This window comes from Triturus cristatus, chromosome 4_2 (assembly GCF_964204655.1).
Source record: "Triturus cristatus chromosome 4_2, aTriCri1.1, whole genome shotgun sequence".
Classification (NCBI taxonomy): domain Eukaryota; kingdom Metazoa; phylum Chordata; class Amphibia; order Caudata; family Salamandridae; genus Triturus; species Triturus cristatus.
The window spans coordinates 717,639,448-717,646,092 of NC_140586.1; the positions used below are offsets into that span (position 1 = coordinate 717,639,448).

General features: G+C 41.6%; 1 protein-coding gene across 1 annotated transcript in view; it reads right to left on the reverse strand.

The window, feature by feature from the left end:
- The window catches only part of PODN (podocan), a 286,283-nt gene extending 280,771 nt beyond the window's left edge, over nt 1-5,512 (reverse strand). Inside the window, exon 1 of the mRNA XM_085602596.1 lies at nt 5,048-5,512. The gene's annotated coding sequence lies outside the window, so the exon portion shown is untranslated. The remainder of the gene's footprint in view (nt 1-5,047) is intronic.
- Nucleotides 5,513-6,645: the final 1,133 nt, after the last annotated feature.

Genomic DNA, 6,645 nt, shown 5'->3' on the forward strand with positions numbered 1-6,645 from the left:
TACAAAGTGCTTTTGTGCTTACTAAAAAAAGAATTTTTTGTATATTTTCACCGAAAACATACTGTGTATATACTATGACCCATGGATCCGAAGAAACCTAATCTGATGGACCTCTTCATATTGATAAGAATAACGACAAAAAATAATGCTAAAAACACCCTTAAAAAGTGCTTCCATATATACATAAAATTATATATAAAAAGATATATAAAATTACATAAAAATATATCAAAAATTAGTCCAACAAACAAATCACCCATTATTAATAAACACCTGATATAAAATATCAGATAAAACCCCGATAAAAAATATCCGACAAAAAATATATATATAAATATATAAATATATAAATATATATGGTCCCTTAATTCTGTTCTCATCTAATATACCCAATAACAGACCTTGCAAAATACCATTGACATATAACTATATTAAAAAATTATGAAAATATAGTTAAAAGTTGATTGTTGTTTATAAAAAATTGTGCATGTCTTCTATGGTGTTCAGACCATGGGGTGCCTTACTGTCTAGATCTAAAATAATACGTGTTTCCAATCTTCTTAATAATTTTTCCCTATTGCCCCCTCTCCTTAGTGGTGCAATGGCATTGATCACGTAATATGTAAGGCAGTTTAAATCATTGTTGTGTATGGCCTTGAAATGTCTGGCAACAGGATATGTACTATCGTTGTTAACAATTGCCCTGAGATGCTGTAAAATCCTGACATGCACCTGTAGCTTAGTACTTCCCACATAACGTAAGCCACAGGTGCACGTCAAGACATACACAGCATACTCTGTTCTACACCCAAAGCTGCCTTTAATGGCTAACTTGGTATTAGAAAAAGGAACCGCATAATGTGTCATGTTGATCCCAAATTTACATGCACGACATGATGAGCATTTATGGAAACCCTGCCTTGGTTTAAGCCATGTACCTGATGTGCTAAATTCTGGGCTCATTTTAACTAGTTCACTCCTCATAGATTTTGATTTTCTATAAGTTATAACAGGTAATTCAGGTAGCCTGTTTCCTAATTCTCCATCAGTGCAAATAATAGGCCAGTTTTTCCTAATAATCGACTTGATCTTTCTTTCTTGTTTGTTATATGTCATTATTAGGCGAGGAGCGTCATCCTCTTTGTTTGTATCATCTAGTGTATCTTTTGATAAAAACAATGTTTCCCTTGGTCTTTCTTGTGCTTTTCTTAATGCATTGTTAAGTACTTTTTCACTGTAGCCTCTGATACGCATTCTATTCAATGCATCATGTGTGCATTTTTCCAATTCATGAGGTGTGCTGCAAATGCGTTTTAGTCTTAGTAGCTCACCATAGGGCATGCTATCAATTAGGTGTTTTGGGTGTCCACTGCTTGCATGTAATGTGCTATTTCCTGCTGTTGATTTCCTAAATAGTGATGTCTCCAACTTATTGTTGATAACCATGAGTTGTACATCTAAAAACTCGATTGTTGTACTACTTATTTTGGAGGTGAAGTTGAGATTGCTAGAGTTGACATTTAGAGTTGTTATGAACTCTTGAGCTTCTTCCTTATTACCATCCCAAACAATGAAGACATCATCTATAAAACGTAGCCACTGCCGCACATGATGCATATTGTGGACCCTTTGCAGGACCTGTTCCTCCCACCAGCCTACATGTAAACAGGCATAGCTGGGGGAGAAACAGGATCCCATCGCTGCACCTCTGACTTGTTTTAGGGTTTCTTTGCCAAACAAAAAATAGTTGTTATTTAAACACCATGAAATCAAGTCTAATATCATCTTGTTATGTCCATAGTATTCAACAGGTCTCTTATCTAAAAAGAATTTCACAGCATTGAGTCCATTCACATGATTGATACTTGTATATAATGACTCAATGTCCAAAGTTATTAGAATCAGGCCTTCTTCCCACTTTATGTCATTAATCTTATTCAAAAAATCTCCTGTATCTTTGACATAACTTGGTAAATTCTTTACAAAATCCTGTAGATAAAAGTCTACAAATTGAGAGATATGTTCACTGACACTGTTGATAGCAGAAATGATAGGTCTACCTGGTGTTGGCGAGACCATTTTATGCACTTTAGGGATTAAATACATCACGGGAATAACCGGACTTTCAACATGTATATATATACATATTTACAGGGTCTTTCAGTCAGTCTTCTTAATCCATATTATTGCTGTTATTGTGTCATTCACAATTTTCTTCTGCCCACTACATAATAGGTCAATGGGTCAGTCCACTGAAGCAATTGGCTAACTTCACTGTGAGAGACAGCATTCTGCCCTTTCACAAGGAGCACTTCCACATACAAAATAGACCTCTTCAGTGGCAAAGACTACTATGGAAATGTTTACTTTTTGAAAACAAAAGACGTTTTTACTTTTAACCAATGTTTATTTTAGAACGACGAGGGCTGAACAGCTTCCCCAACAATAAAGCTATGCATAAACCATGGCAAAGTAAAACAAACATTGAGAAACCCGAAAAGCTGGAAGCCAACACCAGACCTATGTTTTTGGCAATGCTTGTTTTCTCCGTGGATGCAGACGCAACTACTGGAAAGAGCGGATTAGTTCAGTAATTCGCTTCCACTTCGTACTAAGACAAACAAAAAGTTTGCCTATTCCTAAAACCAAGCCCAGTGACTAACCGTGTCATCTTGTTCTATCCCTGAACACATTCATTTATAAACATGCTAATAAAAAATATGTCAGAGACATATGTTTTGAGTTTTCCTGGTCAGTCTGATTGCGCGTGTCCTTTCAGATTGGTATCACAAGGCAAAGACACAATTTGTTCAGTTCTCCAGAACCTTAAGACACGCTTTGGCAGAGGAAACAGCTGCAAAATGGGAGGTTTATTAATAGCAGGGAATTAAAGTAAGCTGCCCTATATGGAAAGAAAATGTTTCCGTCCACGTTGTAAAGTTATCCAAATGGAGCAGCTTTCCAGCAGGCTCTGTCCTTTCTAATACATTCCAAACAGAACATTTTAATTTTGCATGTGATGCCTATGGATAGTTTGCGGTTTTGACACGTCACTCCCGAGGTAGCTCTGGTTGCAAAGATTAATCAGAGAGGAGTAAATAGCGAAATTTATGTTGGGGAGCAATCTGGGGAGCTCCTAAGGCACCACCAACCAGGGCCACCCCAGATTATCCCTAGAAATATTAGCTGGAGCTGTACTCTAAAGTAAGGGTGGGACCAAACGTCATGGCGCCTACAGCACCGACATTTCTACCCCCAGTCTTGGAAAATATTTTGAGAGAATATAAATCGAGGTTAAAAGAAAGTAAGTAGCAACTGTTGATTTCACCAAGCAGGTACAGCTCGGACTGCTGTGATATTTTTCGTCAATGTAGTGTTATTGGGGTGTAAACTGCCATTACATTTTTTTTAATTGTTCATTGCCATTAGTATGGCAACGCAGCATTGTTGGGTATTCTGAATATGACTTTCCAATATGACTTACTGTTGGGTGTATTTTCAAAGTTAGAACTTAATTTATGCTGTTGTGAGGTGGGTGCTGTGTGGTGATGCATGGCACTGTGTTCTGAGGGACTTTTAGACCATCCTGCGTGGCAATTTAAGGACAGGTACAGAGAGTTTAGGCAATCAAAGAAAACATCTAAATCACAATCATTACAGTAGGTCTAGCTTTGGGAAGTGCCATCGGATAAAGAGTGCTGCTGCACTGTGAGTTTTTGGGCCCACGCTCTTCGAGGCAGGGGCATATGCTACATACTTCACACTATGCTGAAATCAGCTGCACACTTCAGCAGAGAAGGCTACCCGAGGGGCAACTAGGATGTGGGCACCGGAAGACGAATGCCCAACACAGGAACTCTGACTGCAATGGAATGACCCTCAGCAGCATGGGATCCCCAAATACCACCTTAGATAATGTCATCCAAATGTACCCTAAAGCAGCTACAAGCAGACAACCACGAGCATATAAAATCACTAACTATAAACAAATAAATATAACGAATCCAATGGGCAGTATATTTCTCGCTTCATTGAAATTCACTGTAATCCAGCAAACATCCCAATAATGTTTTGTTTTGTTGTTGGTATTTATGCAGCGTTAGGTCGTTTGATGCTCTAACTTAGTAGCGATGTGGACTGGCTGCAAACACGACTGTTTGACACCTTGACATGTCTAGGTCTCTTCGTCGCTTTTCGACATCCACATGTGCAGGGCTTTCAGTGGGCCGGGTCCTGCCGGTTCTCAGCTCCAACAGATCTAAAAAGCAGGTGCTGAGACGCGTCTCCATTGTTGTCCTCACCCTCAGGGTGAGAAAAAAATCTTAACTCTGCAACTGTACCACGCTTCACTACCTTTGGGGTAACTTCAAAGAGACTCGTTATAATAGTTCTGGCTTGTTGTCTGTATAATGTTACTTGGTGTATTATATGTCTGCATGTAATGGCAGAAAAAGCAACATAGCAGTCGGAGGGCACACTATGCTATGCACAGATTTCTAGTTTAGGTGGTTTTAAGACACGCCCTTAACTGCATCGGCCACGCCCCTTTGAGTTTTTCAATCCCACTTAAAGCTCTGCAAGTATGTCACCCAAACACAGCACAGGTTCCAAATGTGAGTTCCCAGAACCAGATAACATTCTTTAACGCCTCGAGACGTCGCCCTCTGCAATGAACACTACGGTGAATGCATGCAATCACTCACTCAACTGAAAGTGCCTCATCCTGAAAACAGACCCAAAAAGTAAGTCCATCAGCAGAACTGCAAATACGCAGCATGGGGAACCTCTGATTAAAATGATACCGACAATATGGTACAAACTGCCTCTACCCCTTCAGAGCAATGAGACACTGCCCACGTGAGTTTTGTCAGAATTGCAGTCAATGCGTAACGGTCTATGAGAGCGCAATCCAAATAACACTTGTTCAACCGCAGAGAGTAGTTTCGGATGAAAAACAAACTCATGTATAATTATCTTCTTTATAATTCAGCAACACGGTTGAAACAGCTGCTTCCCCCAGCTTGTCTGTCCACCCTCCCCCACTCACCTTGAGGGCTAACAGCAGGAGCCACAAACGAAGGCAGAGGCGGGTAGAGCGCGTCTTCTCACCGACGAGCCTCGCTCCGTGCCATGTCACGCGCAGCTCACATCCACGCTCGAGCTCCGAGGGCCGCCCAGCGCCGCGCGCAGATCTGTTCCAGATGTGGCACGGACGCGTTCCAAGAGTGAGGAGACCCTGCTCGCTCCAGCGCGCGGTGAGGATGATGAGCAGTGTCAGTGCGCAGCGCCCCAGGGGGTGATGAGCAGTGTCAGTGCGCCGTGCCAAAGTATTCCCGTCTCCGAGACCCCGTGGGTGATGAGAAAGTGCGCCGCGCCAGGGGATCCCCGCCTCAGTGCCCCCGTAGATGTACTTCAGTGCGCAGTGCCAGGTGTCTGTCTCCGTGCGCCTAGTCGATGTACTTCTGACTGACAGCAAGCATGTCCCAACCTCTGCGACAGAGGCCCTGAGACTGAGGCAGCCGAGCTCTGCGCGGGCCAGTACTATGCTATGACGTGAAGACATTTACTCACAACCCTGAAGGAACCACGCGCCACAGATAGTTCGTTCAAGCTGACCTTAGCCATGCTCTGAGAAGTTAGACCAAATGCGAAAAGTAACACATTTAAATTTCCATTATAACAGGTGCAGGCGCGAGACTGAAAAACGCGAGTTAAGCTCAGGTGCAGATTGGCGCTAGCTCATAACTTCTGAAATAACGCAGAACTCTCAAACTATCGCATCTGGAATGTGAGGTATTCAGCCAGGCCGTTTTTTTAATTTGATTCTTTTTAACATTCTGCTACTTGCAGGACATCATGAAAGAAGGCAGGGGCTGGAACTGGAAGGACCGTCAGTCTATACTCTTCGTACATCAGCAACAGGAGCAGTTCGACAAGAAACCCGGGCAAACGACAGAGTTGAACGACAGTGCTAGCAACGCCACTTAACCGAAGTTTTAAAACAAGCATTCACAATGCAATAGGCAGGACACAAGTCCTAAAAACAGAAGTGGGGGGGGACTCTCCAAGTTAGGTGGTGTGACAGGAAGTGACATCACGACAGGAAAGTGACATCACGACAGGATGTGACATCACATGTGCAGCAGATCTACCATGTGCACGTATTGCAAGATTTAACAATTGAAGCTGCTCAGTGCTTAAGCCTGCAATTTAAGGTCCCTGTATAGAGGAATTAACAGCCCAAATGTGGATGAAGTTTGGTGTACAACTACATAGTAAAGACATTAAGTGTTGTAAGCGAGGCATACTAAAACCATGGCACCATGAACAAAAGCAGAGTTTGCACGTTGTAAAAAAACAAAGAAAACTACATGCTAGAAACTACAATAGTGCTTATCAAAACTATAAAATGTATTACGCTACCTAGAACACCACATTTAAATATACTGACAAGTTTAATTCACTGTGACCATGATAAAAAAAAATGCAAGGTGCACTCTGTACAGTTTCAACCTAATACTATGTGCATCTGTTATTGCAGACATTGTAGGACATGTTATATTGCAACAGGATGTTTGACCATGGAAAATTAGCATTACATAGAACCGTGGTGGGTGCACTCCCTGTCCCCTTAATGCGTCATTG